Source organism: Leptinotarsa decemlineata, unplaced genomic scaffold (genome assembly GCF_025532065.1).
Source record: "Leptinotarsa decemlineata unplaced genomic scaffold, Ldec_3_MD MMD2_tig00001393_RagTag_RagTag, whole genome shotgun sequence".
NCBI classification, from domain to species: domain Eukaryota; kingdom Metazoa; phylum Arthropoda; class Insecta; order Coleoptera; family Chrysomelidae; genus Leptinotarsa; species Leptinotarsa decemlineata.
This window is the reverse complement of record NW_027412562.1, coordinates 12,298,176-12,313,960: the sequence shown is the minus strand read 5'-3', so window position 1 is coordinate 12,313,960 and position 15,785 is coordinate 12,298,176. Positions and strand designations below refer to the sequence as shown.

Sequence of the window (15,785 nt, the reverse complement as noted above, 5' to 3'; positions counted from 1 at the left end):
CATATGGAAACCCATCATCAAGCGAAAAATGGCCAACTTCCGCCAAACGGTTATCTCCCACTGAACCAGTGAAGCGGAAAAAATGGAAAGCGAAGGTAAATGAAAGTAATCGAACGACACATAAATAGTCATCTCTCCGAGGAATCAGTCCAGTCATCACCCGAAGACGATTATAGATACTAACAATCGAAACGTCGATTGGTTTGGAATCTCTTAATTTTTTTTTATTTTCATTTCAATTTCTTTATTTTTATTTTTTTATGTTTTGTTCAATTGTTCTATTTTCACTTGTATTTCATTTCACTATTATTTCATTTCAGGTTTTTTGACTAATATAATTGTTATTTTCAGCTATTCATTTTTAATTCTTCCTTTTTTTCAGTTGTTTCAGGGATTTCAAATCATTTTATATATTAGACAATGGAAGTCCGAACTAGTGAAATTCAAAAACCATGTGTCACAAGAAGGAACAAATTGTTGTTTTTATTTTTTTTTTTTTGGTAGCATTTAAGAAATCTAAATTTTAAAAATAATTCTTCAAAACAAATTGTTTATTAAACAAATTTTTTATTCAGAATATAAAAAAAATAGAAATTATGATTAAAAAAAAACATTCCTCAATATTCATATTTAGTAGCAAACAAAATTGTGAATCAACAAATGCGTTTTTTAAGCAATAATTTTTTTTGAGAAATGATTTTGTTTTTAAAAATCATAATATTCATTATTGATAAAAATCCTCTCTGAAAAATTTCAAATATCTCAAACAATACAATTGTTTATACCAATTTTGCAAACAAATAGAGCTAAAAGTGGCGTAAAAACCATTTTCATGTAACTCTCAATAATAAGAATATAAACAAATTCGAATATAAAGAAAACTTTTCCATTGCTTCAATTGAATTTTGCACTTTTTACTGTCTTTAATTATTAATAACATAATTATTAATAACATAAATAATTTAAAAATTATCGAGGTTTTTATGTAAATTCAAAACTTTTAAAAATCAGTTAATTAACCAAAGTATATCTAATAAAATAATCACCAGAAAATTTTTTTCCATGGATTTTCGTTCTTTCAAGTGTCTTTAAGGTATGTGAAGTTGTTTTTCTCAATGATGATATTCAATGAGTTGAAATAATTTTTATTGTTCAAAGGTCCATATCGGTCAGCGCGTACGGGACGCGCATTGCCCACTTTTAGAGCTATTTTCGCTTCTTAATTGAAATTATAAATGTTGGTGATAGAGTTTGGGGAGGTTGTTTTTTCAGTAATTTTTTTCCACTTCAAAGGTCTTTTTTCTAATTTCGGATATCTTTAATATTTTCAGAGATATTTGCAAAAAATCAAACTCCGCTTTTTTTTACTAAATTTTTACTTTAGCAATTTTTTGAGCCTCTCTGGAAATTTTTCATAAAGTTACTAGGGGTCATTCTGAATCGAATGAGCATTTGATCATAATTTTCGGTGCCCTTGGACAGAAGTTCCAAAAAAAGATCTTGTAACCCAAACCCACCAAAAAGCTGGACTGCCCCGCGAAAATCGGGAAGTGTGAAGTGTGGTCACTCTCCCAAACACCCAACTACAATGATTCATTTCACAATCTATAACATCGATCTATTTCGTTACGCTTGCTCGGTGAATGTCTCATAATACCTGTTGCCAGACAGAATTAGCCGCTCTACTGCAGCCCGTCTGAACTATAAGTATTAATTGATTATTGCAAATATCTCGGTTTCTATTGCAAATACGTCAAAAGTGATCAGAAACGATTTTGTAGAAAATGTTATTGCCTACATTTTCTGTTTCGACCTTTTTTTCATATATTTTTATGCTTTCGAGATATATTCAAAAAAGGGATTTTTGGGGTAGTTTTTATTCATTTTCTATCCCCTAAATGAAATTCAACATTTTTTAACTATTAATCCGTTGAATGTATGTTAAAATAAACTCATATTGAAAAATGCAGGCTTGCCTTTTGCATGGTAATTTAAATCCTCATTTTATTGGACATGTCAACATTGATTAGTTGGTATTCTAGCTGCTGCATTGACTAAATTTCTGAAATTATGCAATCCATTAGATACCTAATGAGCTATGCACAGGAATTCAAACATTATTCCTCGAGGCAGAATCTAAGTTGAGATAATAGACAGTGTCGACAAGTTTTAAATCAATATTGAGAGGACCGCTTTAGAAGAAGACATGTGATGGTTTGTTCACTTATATAGATATGGGAATCCAAACTTTGGAAATCAAATTTTGGAAAAAATATATTGATGGCTCGTCCATTAAGCTTGACGCTCAATTGTCCGGCACAGCACAGCACAACGCTGTCCGTCGCTTGATGGCAACAGGTAGTAGCATCGCCGACTTGTTCAGCTGCAACCAGCATACTGAAGGTGCTGTTTGTTCAATTTCAAGGGAATTTCACTTGAAATTTTTCCTCTTCCATTTTCATAGGTACCGTCTGACACTGTGCTGTCAACTGATGGAAAAGCAAAACAGAAAGACCGAAAATTCCCAGTCACTTTTGGACAAGATGATGCTGGCCGACGCTGGCCGGCGACGGACGCTCTTGGTTGTGCCGTGCCGGGCTAGTGTGCGGTTGTCCATTCATTTTCATTGTTCCAATCCTATCCGTATTTTGACGGGACGTGCCGTGCTGTGCTGTGCTGGACAAGTGAGCGATAAGCTTTAGTCATAAGATAAAATGGGTCGCAAAACTTGAATTTTTTCAGGAATAGATTGAGAAAAAAATGTTTTGAATTTCCACTTCTTTGTTGATCATGCGAAGAATTAACTTTCAGATACAAACTGGAAGGAAAAACCCTCCTGAAACAGCTACTCTCACATAAACATTGAATTCAACCAGCGACAGCTGGTTGACGGAAAAACAGATTTTAAACAGATTTTTTTAATCAATTTTTAAAGTATTAACTCTATACATAGATGTGTTGATCATGTGAAAAAGTAACTTTCAGACACAAACTGGAAGTTACTTCTTTGCATGATCTACACATAAGTAGATCAAACTTATTCCGTGACATAAAAAATCGTAATTTATGAATGAATTGTGTGGTTTTTTCTTATAATTTTATACAGATTGGTACTAAAGGGCCCTAAGGCAAATGTCTTATGGCGCAACATCGATGTCTACTGGCGAGGATGACAGTGCTCCATGTAAGTGAAATTATCACCATTCATTTAGTATATTGTGTAGAAATCCTGTGAATGATATCTGAATGAATGTTTGAATGTTTGGAATACAAACTGAGAAGAGAAAAGTGTTTTTGTATAATTCAGTGGAAGAACAACTCAGTAGCATTTGTGCTGAGTGAGTTGAACTTCGTCTTTTGTTACATCAGCAACTAGCTCTGTAATTTATTTAAATAATTGTATGTAACTACAGCTGGGAAACAATAAAGACGATTATTATTATTATTATATAAAAGTAATTGTTTAGAAAGAATTTTTCTTCCGTGTACTTCAATGTTTTTATGAAAGTAGCTGTTTCAGGAGAGCTTCTTCTTTCAGTTTTTGTCTAAAAGTTACTTCTTTGCATGATCTACACATCTATGTTTAGAGTTAATACTTTTAAAATTGATTGGTTCCTTCCTTTTTTTGGAAGATTCCCATTTTTTATTTTGTATCAAGGTGGGGTAGTAGAAAGCCAAAAACTTCCTTTCCCAAAAATTAATCACTCCTAAAAATATAATCCTTTCAATATATTTAAGGACTTGTTTCTTAAAGTGCATCAGTTAACTTGAAAATGGTCCAACAAGCCGAAACCAGTCATAACACAATAAAACACTCAGTAGAAATCAGACGAAATTTATTATTTTCATTCAATCGAATAAGTGAGAATAGAAGTAATCATCATTTGTTGCATTCTTGAAATGATATCTTCAATTTGTACCTGAAATAACATCAGTTTGGACAGAATAATGTTTGACAGAGTTTAATGGAATCAACTAATGAAAAGAGAAATGGAAATTCCTATGTTTTTTACCACTTTTATTTGTTACTAACGTTACTGCAGTTTCGTCCTATATGGACATTCTCAAACTTATACAATAGACTTATTGTAAAGTTAGTTACAAATAAAAGTGGTAAAAAACATAGAAATTTTCATTTCTCTTTTCATTATGATCTCCTGCCACGTAGTAACGGCTACATCCATCAATTTATTGAAGGAATTAACTAAAGTTGAACTAAATAATACACAAAAATTATGACTCCATGAATAAAGAAACTGGTGGGTTGCCATTTGTTCAGTTCAAATGAGTGTTGTCTAAATCTATATGATGAATGAAAATGAGTTTGATCTGTATCTAGTACTTGAAAATTATTTTGATGCTCTAGCGCTTAGAAATGCGTTAGGATTATGAAACGTCAGTATAAAAATTTTCAGACACAGTCATAAACCCAAACAACATTGCGTTATGTACACAGAACATTATTGCGTCTAATACTTTTCTAGTTCACCAAAATGTGTAAATATCAAGAAAAGTATAATCGACTAACTCTTCAGATGTGAAGGAAATACAAAATTGTACGTATAACCACTTTGTTCTTCCTCGACAGTTCTTAGACGTGATCTGTAGAGGTTTGAGCCAATACTTGTCGCGAGAAGAGTTTTTTACTTCGAGTAACTCTTAAGGTAAGAACATTCTTAAAGCTGAAATTTTGTCAATAACTAAGATATGGTGGATAGATCATGAATGATATGGTAATTTCAAATATATCGTAGGTTCCGAATATAATTTTTCTAATTTTTGTATCAAATATGTTTTATTTATGGCGGTCTTCAATTGAAGACAAAATGTGACAAACCAAGAATAGTACTAAACAAAAATAACTGCGTAAACGCAAGCGAGACCTAAGTGGAACCACCTGTTGGTGTAACACCCAAGTCAACTTGCCAAGTTTTTATGTGAGTGTTGGTGGTTTGACCATTCAACCGACCACTGCGTTAGCAGAAATTTGGGAAGCTAACCTGGAATCTCATCGAAAAACGAACCTACATGTTTCTAGAAATGATATGAAATCGAGAAAGGTTAATACAGTCAAGCTGCTGGAAAATAATTCCATGAAAATCAAAAGATAAATGAATAATTACCATTCTGATCATGCCCATATTGATTTCAATTTAAGAGCCACCGGTAGACAGCTGTTTCAGCCTATTTGGCATCGTCAGTACCGGGCAGGCGGTCTTCGATTGAAGACAAAATGTGAAAAACCAAGAAAAGTACTTAATAAAAATAACTTCCTAAACGCAAGCGAGACATAAGTGGAACCACCTATTGGTGTGACACCCAACTTGGCAAGTTGACCTGGGTGTCACACCATAGACATGTGTTTCGGGCTTTTGTCCCATAATCAGTATGGTGCAACAAGTGTAAGGATGGGAAACACTTGGCTAACAAAGGAAGGAATACAAATTCACGAAGCCACCACCAGGAGTCAAACGCACATTTGTGGTTTCAGTTAATAGATCTTGTGTTTATAAGAAAACTATCAAAATCAACACGGAGGCAGCCATAGCTACCTGCGTGACAGCCGAGTCTAACTTTTTCGGCGGCCCTCGATTTGGCGGATTAGCTGGGGGTCTACTACTTATAATTCGAACATTCGCTGCCGGGCATTTTAGTGTTTTATTCCTTAATGGATCTGTCTTTCTTGGAAGATGCACACCCGAAGGATTTGGTACCTTCACCGACTGTTTTGACGCAGATTTGTTTGGATGATGTGTTTGAAAGCCCCTGGAAAAGGAAAAAGGGTAGTGAAGAGGTTGAGAAGTCAGCGAAGAAGGCAATAAAGTCCGGGTCTGCAAGAACGCCAAAACCACCATCCATGAGGGAAGCCCAGCTGAGGTATTTTTCACAAAAAATGATAGTTCATAACCCCTAGGTACAAGTGCTCCACCTCCTGTCTTATCCATCCCTCGTTCAATAAAAGTTTATCGAACGTATATTACTTTCATATAAAAAAAGGATGGTGAATGTTATGATTCATGAGTAGGATTCACAAAAAAAAAATTTAACCCATGTCTCAACATCATTCTGACAAATATTAGTACGTGAATCAAATATTATTCATTCATCCGGAAATAAAAATATGGAAGAGCATCAATCAAGCGAATAACTTCAAAAGGAGTCTTCATTTTGGCATATTCATATTTGGAGATATTGTAAATTTACAGTTGTAAGTGCGAAGTTTGGTGTCTGGAATGTTAAATGTTACTGTTGAAGTATCTGAATTATATCCATCAAATGTCGAATATTCACCTGAATTGGGTCATCAGCTGGGGATTCATTGGAGGTTGGGAAACTGTGGAATATGAGACTGCTCTCATGGTTTTCTTCTATATATATATATATATATATATATATATATATATATATATATATATATATATATATATATATATATATATATATATATATATATATATATATATATATAGTAGAATGGAATAACGGGGTCTCTCAGTCAAAAAAACAAAAATAAAAAACTCTGCTTTACTTTGCCAAGCTTTCGCTTCTAGTGGGAAGCTTCTTCAGGGCCTATAATTTATTGAGTTGTTATGTAGTTATTGTGATTTTTATATATTCAGAAATGGTTATTGAATAATGAAATCAGTTAGCTCCCTAACTATATTATTAAACGGGAGCTGTTGGAAGCTGGGTTGCACTTGAACTATACTATGTTGGCCAATATACACCTAATTCCAACTTGCACAAGAAATATAATAGACTGTACCAGAGTTTTGAACTGTTGGAGTTTTGTCTTTCAATCTTAAAAAATGTTTTGATCATCATAGTATTTTCAAAGTTTTGAAAATGTTTTCAGTTTTATATGAACGTTTGTTAATTTAAGAGATTGGGTAATATTTACGATTGAACCTGTTGTGAATGGATTGCGCAGCGGATTCCTTCCTATGCATGGTATGAAGAAAAGGCCGGTTGAAATGTCAGCTATTGACGAGGCATGGTGGGTGGCCAATTCGAATGAATAATTGAGATAATTCATGGAGATAAGGTGCTTGCAAAATGGACATTTTTGAGAGGAAGACTATAACAGGTATATTGAAGTTGAGTTTGGTTAGGTTATTTTGTAGTGCCTCATCTAACACATAACTTGATAAAATGGACTCATGGGTGTACCAAAAATTTTTTCATCAAACACATTTTCAAAAACAAAGTATGATGATTCAAAAACAAATTTGAGAGACTTCATGAAATTGATTCAACTTAAAGTACATTTTTTCAATTTCACACCATTTCTTATTTGATCATTTCTCTATTAGAGGATTTTACATTTGAAAACTTTGGACAAATTTAAACAGGAAATGATGTGAAATGGAGAAATTTTGTACTCTAAGCTTCATCGGACCAGAATCTGTCATTTGTATCGCTTTAGGCTTTGTCAAACAAAGATTGTATATCTGGATGGCAAGAAGATTTATGGACTTCTGGCAGAATCTTCCAGGATTGGCTCACTCCAAGACCTTTATTCACCATTCTAAGCTTGATACCAAACAGTTGTTGGACTACAGTAAGTAGGGATGAACTACGATGTCTTACAGGTCACAGTCATTCAAATCATCATATGCAGACTCGGACTGTCGAAAGACAGTGTGTGTCGCCTCTGTTTGGAAAATGATGAAACAGCAGAGCACATACTTTGTACCTGCCCCGCTGGGACCGAATCAGATATTGAGAGTTCGCCAGAGTCGTACTCTTTCCATCTGATATGAAAGACCACTCACCAAACAAACTAATCGGCTTTGTTAAGAAGCTGTGTTTATTTGATCGAGTGTGAATGGGTGTGAGCCACAATAAACCCTTGCGGGTTGCGGTGGAGGGTCGAATAGACCCACTCACTCTGAACCTAACCCAACCTAAGCTGAATTTCGTGAAAGATTTCAAATTTGTTTTCGAATTATCATACCTTTGTTTTTGAAATTTTTGGTACACTCATGGGTTCCATTATATCACCCATTTCATCAAGTTATGTTTTGGATGAGGCACTAAAAAGTTATCTTTCTGAACTTAACTACGATATACCTTTTATTAAACGTTTTGTTGATAATTTAATTTTACCAGTACCAACAGAAAAGAATGATGAAGTCTTATCAGTATATAATGATAATATTGAATTTGCGAATTTACAGTTGAAGAATAAATGAATGGAAGCATATCTTTATGATATAATTATCACAAAATGGTACAGAAAATCAATAAGTATTATGAGACCTATCAATTATCATTCATACCAGCCAAAAAAATACGAACAAATCTCCCGAAAGTAGAATCAAAATTTATATCAGGAATATTTCAAAGAATTAGTTAACAAATTATCATTCAGCACTACAAATGACGATATCTCCTAGCTCATCATAAATTCCACAAAATAATACTGCAAATATCCAAAGCATAGTCACATTCAGATCAGATATCAAATTTACACACTAAAACGAAAACTCATACAAAACAAAAATGAATCTAATATCATTTACAAAATTTCGTGTCAAAAATTCATATATTTGTCAGACATCTACAACATTAAACAGTCGTATTATCTCTCATGAGAGTGATCGTAGGAGGTATGTTAAATCATGTGCCTTGGCAGATCATGTTATTCAGTATGATCATAATATGGATTATATGATAGTACTGAAATTTAACATATTGAAAAGAATCCTTCGAAAACATTATTTTCAGAAATGGCTGAGATAAATAATGAAGAACAAGCGGTGAATAACAGATCAAACCTCAACAACCTTAGTCAATTTTTCAAAACGTCATGATAATTTTATAAACGAAATTTTTCTTTTTATGTTTGTAGTGTAGTTATACGAACATATCTTTTATTTTTCAATTTTTATAACTTCAGCAGTTTGTTACATGTATGATAGTCTTCATTTTCATCAGGATTATTCTGTACAGATTTTCCAAGGGACAGGTATTCAAAATTTCTGATGTATTATTAGCAGTACATAAAAATTATTTTTCTTATGGCTTGAGAAAGTTCTTGAGAACTGATTTGAAAATAAAAATAATTTATTGTTTCAAGTTATGACACACTATCAATATTGGTGTGGAAAATTTCAATATTGTACTCTGATTTCTCAAAAATATTTCTTGGAAAATGGCGAAAGAAATTATTCCTCTAAAAGAATTTGGTTGATGTTTATGATTGAGAGACATAAAGATAAATAACCTAATTTTATTTTCCATACACATCGGAAACTGAAACATTTCGCGTGACGTAATTTTGAGAAATCAAGCGTAAAACATAAACCAAGAAATTCCAAACACAATAATTCACAAATCAAGCTAAGGATAACTGAGTAAAATGCTATCCACAAGTGTCATGAAGTGACTGTATCAAAACGAAAACCTAATAAACCACAGTGGTACTCAAGAAGTCATCAACATACCCAATTCTGATAGGGTTCAATTGATGGAGAATGTTGTATAAAATGTTCATGAAAATTATAAAATGTTTCGACCCACGTTTATACAACTTTAAATAACCTTTGTAAATGTAGATTTTCTTCAACGGGAAAACATTGAAAGGGATATTATTCGTTATTCCAAAGAAAATATATATGTTCAGTCCAATAAAAATTTGTGAAATATAATTTTGTTTCGAAAAAAAACTTCAGCACAATGTATCATTTGAAAGTTAGCATTTAAATATGCGTCGTTTAGTAATTGCTTTTTTTTCATTGTTTTCAACAATTCAGATATATAGATAGACAGATAGATAGATAGTTTCCTACGTCTTTGATTTCATTATTTGCATCAAGTTTATTTCGTGAACATTGTTCTCCAATTGGGCAAGAGATCAAAATTTTTGATGAGCTATTAGAGTATAAAAATGATTTTTTTCATGACTTGATGTGGGTATTCTTAAAAGCTGGAAAAAATCAAAATGTTCATATTAAATTCTGATTGTTGCTCATAAATATTTCTGGGAAAACAGCAAAACTCATAATTTTGTTAAATAAATTCATTGACGCTTATGAGTACAAAATTTATAGGCATAAACTAGAAAATGACAAATATACATCCCACAAATGTTACCTGATGAAAAATTTAAAGAATCTAAAATAATTAAAAGCGATAATTTCTGTTATGCATTGATAGATTTTTTAATATAAGATGAATTTTGAAAACACCACAAAAAATTAAATCAACAAAATAATCCATTGATTTGAAGTGTAGTCATATTTAAAAAAATATTTTATACATTCCATGAGATTTTTGAAAAAAGTGACTCAATGGGGTGCCCTCAATGGGGCTACATGAGGCATAGATAATTTTACCAGAAAACTGATTTTATATTTATAATAAAGTCTAATAACAGTGTTATATTCATTCATTCATCTCTTTATTAATCTTGTTTTAATTAGTTTATTTGTTGATAACATGACCCTGTATGGGAAAAGCAAAATGTTTGATAAGTTACTTGAAATTTGTCAAGCTGAAAGTAGGATTTATTGAGCATTTTCAAGTTTTGGTAATTATCAAAAACCAACAAACAGAAATAATTATATCTCTTTTCATGATGTTCATTTCATCCAGATTTTCCGCCAATTGGGTAGCTTTTCAAAATTTTCGTTTTACTATTGAAGTATAAAAATATTTCACTGTAAAATACTGTAACAAAAAAGAAATGAGTTTTTCATATTCTGTAAAAAGAGACAGTAGACGATTTCCTGACGTTCCTACTTAATATAAAAATGTTACAAGTGGTTTGAAATTCGACGCATTGTATCGATATTGATGAAGAGAAATTTCTATATTGTACTCTAATTACTCACATATATTTCTTAGAAAACAACAAAAGTAGTAACTTTGACTATAAAATTTCTTTGATGTTTATGATTGAGAAATGTAGATATACCTTAATAACCTAGTTTTATTTTCATTACATATCGAGAAGTGAAACGTATCGAGAAATGCAATTTTAAGTAAACAACTATGAAACAAAAACTGTGAAATGCCAAACACAATTCACAAATCAAACTCAGGATTAGTTACGACGTGAAAAGATATCCCACCGATGTAAACAACCGACTGTATCAAAACAAAAACTGAATAACAAACAGAAGCGGTACACAATCATCAACAAACCAATTTCTGATTGGGTTTAAGAATGTTGCCGATAAGTTACATGAAAAATGACGTTCCACTCACTGTCGGTTCCAATGGAAGTCGTGGATCTGGTAATTGGGACTCGGCAAAACCAAGAATACGCGTCTACACGACAAACAAGATGCGGCCAAACTGGCGGAGACAGGGTAAATGGGGCGGTTCCCCACGTATTGATCAGGACTGGGTGCCCCTCATTCCCGCATGCATCGGGCTCGTTCCTGTTGGAATACAAGACAGTGGTGACGTGATTGGGGATTCAGGAAACAACCAACATTAACGTAATATTGTTTTCTCTTATTCGCAATATTGTTGTCAATACGACCGAGGTCCCACGTAGAGAAAATACACAAAATGGACCTTTTTGAAGAACGCACACAATTATGATAATAATGACAATGATCGATTCATATCTCAAGATCGACGATAGATATTTTCAACATGGAGTAGAACAGCATTGCCCACAGTATACACTTCAATAGATCTTACCATCACATTGTCGAAGAAGAGCAAAGTTGCTGCTACAAATATGCTTTCCATTTTGGAAGGCACAATTTCCTTTGCCGTAGTAATTGTAGTGGAGTGGATTAGGAAAAAACGAACGCAAACTTGAAATGTTTTTCAAGAACAAAACACAAACACTACAGAAAAATCTTTAAGGCGCTCTCAGAGCAGTGCCTATGCGGAAGTAGATATTCACGTTGGATTTGAATCGCTGGAGATTGAATTCATATGGAAAAACGTTCTCAGGAAGTTTATTCTACATACAGTTCATGAACAGTGAAGTTCGAGGTTTACTGAGTTAAATACCAAAACGATGAGCAGTCACAGTCCTTCGCGTATTTCTGATATGTACCGCTCTTGGTGAAATCGAATGTGCCAAGTCACTTGAACACCTTCCGTGGAAGTATCTATCAAAGAGATACAGATCTTCAACTTTTCTTCGATGTTACAGACTATCAAGGTTGCAAGTGATGTCCGTGTCTTCAGTCACGCTGATGACTCTTTTCTGGATGGAATTCAGCAGCTTCAGGGTATGCTTAGGGGCGGAGCTCTATACATGTTAGAATTACTCGAAAGAAGGTCTGATCTGAGCATCAAGAGTTGCTGGAGTTTGTACAGTTTTCTAGTTTGGAACAGTATTCTAAGCTTTTGAGAAGCAGCCTTTGTAATTCAGCGACATGATTGTGCCAAAACATATTGGTGTCAATTTAACTCCAAACAAACTTATCGAAACAGAAAGCGGAATTGTCTATCCTGGTATTATTATCTGGTTCGAAGAAATTTAGGTTTTTGGAGAAAACCGATGCCTGGGTTTTCTTGGCATTGAATTGAACCTGGATACTTTCACCCCAATTCGAAGTCACCTCTAGATCCTCATTGAGATATGCAAATAATATTTAAAAATGAATATAGTCAAGGGGCCCTCGTTCAGGAAAATTAAACGAACTAGGCTTTCTAGGTGGAGCAATTTTCATATATTCATTCATTACAAATTTGAAAATTAGGTCGAGACACCCGCCATGGCTTATTTCTGATGCTTTTTGTCATTCAATGCAATAACATGCCTTTATCTATCAGGAAAATTAAGTGAGAAGACATTTTCCATACTGAGTTGAAGAAATCACTTTTATATTTGTAACAAATTATTCGTTGCGTAACGTCATGAATAATTGACATGATCAGTACTCGAAATCATTCCAAAAGCGAACCACGTAGCTGATATGGAAGGTAGGTAGGTCTGAAATGAGTAGGTCAATTCGAACTTCCACTGAAGGTTAAGAGTATGACTTATATTTTGAACTCGATCAAATGAATCCAGTTTCATAACGAAGTCAATTATTTTATTCGTTGAGCGGTCAGTTCAGTTGGTCCAACGCTAAACATATGATCTGGTAGGTATGGGTGGGGATAGGCATATAGTACGTGTTCTGCTATCAGGGCCTGAATACCTGAAAGAATTTCCAGGGAACTATCTCCCATGGCTTAAGCCTCTTATGTTTGTCTAAGAGTTGGAGAACTGAAAAGCTTTTGCTCTTCATCCGATGTTACAGGAAGAACAGTTGAGGTGATTTGATCAACCACCATCTCCTCTTAGAATTCAGCTTAGCAGCTAAAAAGTGAAAAACTATTTTTTAATTCTTCATTACATGGAGGGCTGGTTACACATTTTGAAGAAATGGTGTAGATCATCAACAAATATTTTGTTGAAGATACAAAAAAAGAGAAAGAATCCAACAAAAACAACTATTGCTTCTACTTCTATTGATTTCCACATGAATCGATGTTTCTTTCTGAAGTTTCATATTGAATAACGATAAAGTTAGTTGAAATATTTTATAAACTTGGAACTGAATGAACTGTAGAGCTAGATGAACCTAAAATGAAAGGATTCACACGAAATGATCATGAAACTAACAAATAATTAGTAGAGATATTTGATGTTACTACTCCAATAATCGGAATTGCATATTACTACCCTGTACGAGTGTCAGGATTTTCCACAAATGACTTGAGGAGACTAGTTAGCAATTATTTTCTGAAGTTTATTGTAGATTAGGTTTGCTTTTATGAGTCTCAAAATTAATAAGAGAAACAGTGGAAGGAGAGAGAAAAGAAGAGGTAGGGACCACTTAATTCTGACACTGAGTAGTGTCTAGAAAAGTCAGTGGGGCCACTGAAATTTAGTTTCAATTGAATAATGTGGAAGTCAGGGTGTTTGTCTAGAAAATTTTCATGAATTGAATATGTATGTGGTCGCTCGGCAGGTCTACATATCAAAAGCTATGTACTGAACATTATCAGTTCTACGAGTTATTAGTCGAAACGAACTGGTGGTTGGAGTACCTATCAACTCTTCTGTGATATGCTTCAGTCGTCAAAAATTAAAACAAGTCCCTGTTGATAAGATTTATTCAGTTCGCTTGGTCTTGTAGGCAGTATGCAGCATACATCTATAAAACTGTGTGTTTGCCAGGGCATTGTGTTCTTCAAGTGGAAGAATGCCATCATCCTTATGGCAAGCCATAAACATTGAAATGCATGCGTGATAGCTAGACGATCTATGGTTGATCAAAGAATGTGAAATTTCACGGCCAGAAATGATAATATCGAACCTATTTCACCGATCTGTTCATCGTGGTCTACAAGTTTCCATGCTTGACGTTTCATCCAAGACTGCGGTAAACATTATCGAGGCGATAATGGCGATAATTAGATATAAACAGGTAGCCAGATTTCATTTATGATTATTCCCATGAAATTGTATCTGTATTTGAAGATATTCATTGCCTAACTATATATCCTTGGGTAGTAATTCTAAGTTTTCTCGAGCACTTATGTTTATTCGAACAAGATTTTTGTGGGTGCCTTCTTTGAGGCTGAAGCTGATTTGCGTCGGTTAGCCAGGCGGAATACTCTCTCCTGTATTCAGGGAGGCGGGTGATTATACTTATTTTTGTGGTTCAAATGTGAACCAATTCGCAGCTATAATATATCCCCGGTGTTGCTGAAGGCTCTCTAGGGTTCTTGACTGATCTTAGACTCCCTCTAATAGATTTCATCAGGATTCTGGTTGTTCTCCAGAGCTTTTTATCTCCTTTGGCGATCTACTTTTCGGTGAAATATTAACATGTTGTTTTTTGAAAATCTCATTTCAATGATAACGAGGCTAAGAATGATTCATTTGACTGATAGATAGATAGATAGATAGATTTATTGATCTCTTCGAATCATTTACATGACATGAGATAAGTCTAATAACCGTGTTCGGTTGCGAATCAGGATAAAATAATAAAAAACGAAAAATACACCTAAAAATACTAACAATACAATAATACAATACATATTTTTTAAAAGTTCGTACATGTAGAGTTGGGAATAAAATGCCTGGTGCTATGTAGGGGATGAGAATATGTTATTTCATTTTAGTAATTGTTCAGTAAACTCTGTTAGGGAATAAAAACAGTTGTCAATCAAAAATGATTTCAAGGTGGATTTGAATTTGACTATATTTTCATTTGCTTTTATTTCATCTGGTATATATGGATATACAAAATGTACATCTGGATATACTGGATATACAAAATGTATAAAAAAAATTCATATATTCTGAAAAAATATTCGAATTTGAGAATTTCTTAGTTTCATTTTCCAATGTTAATATTAATTAGCAGATGACCATCATTTCAGAATATCGTTTGGGAAATATGTCACAAATTCCAACAAAAACAATCATTTCTTTTTTCTTTCTTTATGGTATCAGTAACTTCACGAAAAATTGTATTCCCCTTCACTGTTATTCGGGGCATTGCACCGAAGTATTATGATTGCCTTCTTGCGGTCCCTTTCTGGACCTTCTTTGCTTGCATCTAGAACTGTATCGAATAGTGCGTTAATTCAGATGCTTATTATGAATAGGAAACATGTTCATTCTACAGGTGCTCTTGTTTCGTTTAAGAATCATTGAGATAAATCTGTTGTCTAGATCTAGATAATTCTCGAATATGATTCAAATTTGAACTCTTCAAATTCGCAAATCTTTACATTGAATAGTTTTTTTCATATTGCGTTTAGTAGAATTGAAAATCTTATATTCTCACATAAGAACTTTTTGT

At 33.4% G+C, this 15,785-nt stretch overlaps 1 protein-coding gene across 3 annotated transcripts in view; it reads right to left on the bottom strand.

The window, feature by feature from the left end:
* LOC111506965 (uncharacterized) overlaps positions 1 to 11,311 on the bottom strand; it is a 181,936-nt gene extending 170,625 nt beyond the window's left edge. For all 3 annotated transcript variants that reach the window (XM_074176012.1, XM_074176013.1, XM_023162188.2), the window contains exon 1: positions 11,215 to 11,311. The gene's annotated coding sequence lies outside the window, so the exon portion shown is untranslated. The remainder of the gene's footprint in view (positions 1 to 11,214) is intronic.
* Positions 11,312 to 15,785: the final 4,474 nt, after the last annotated feature.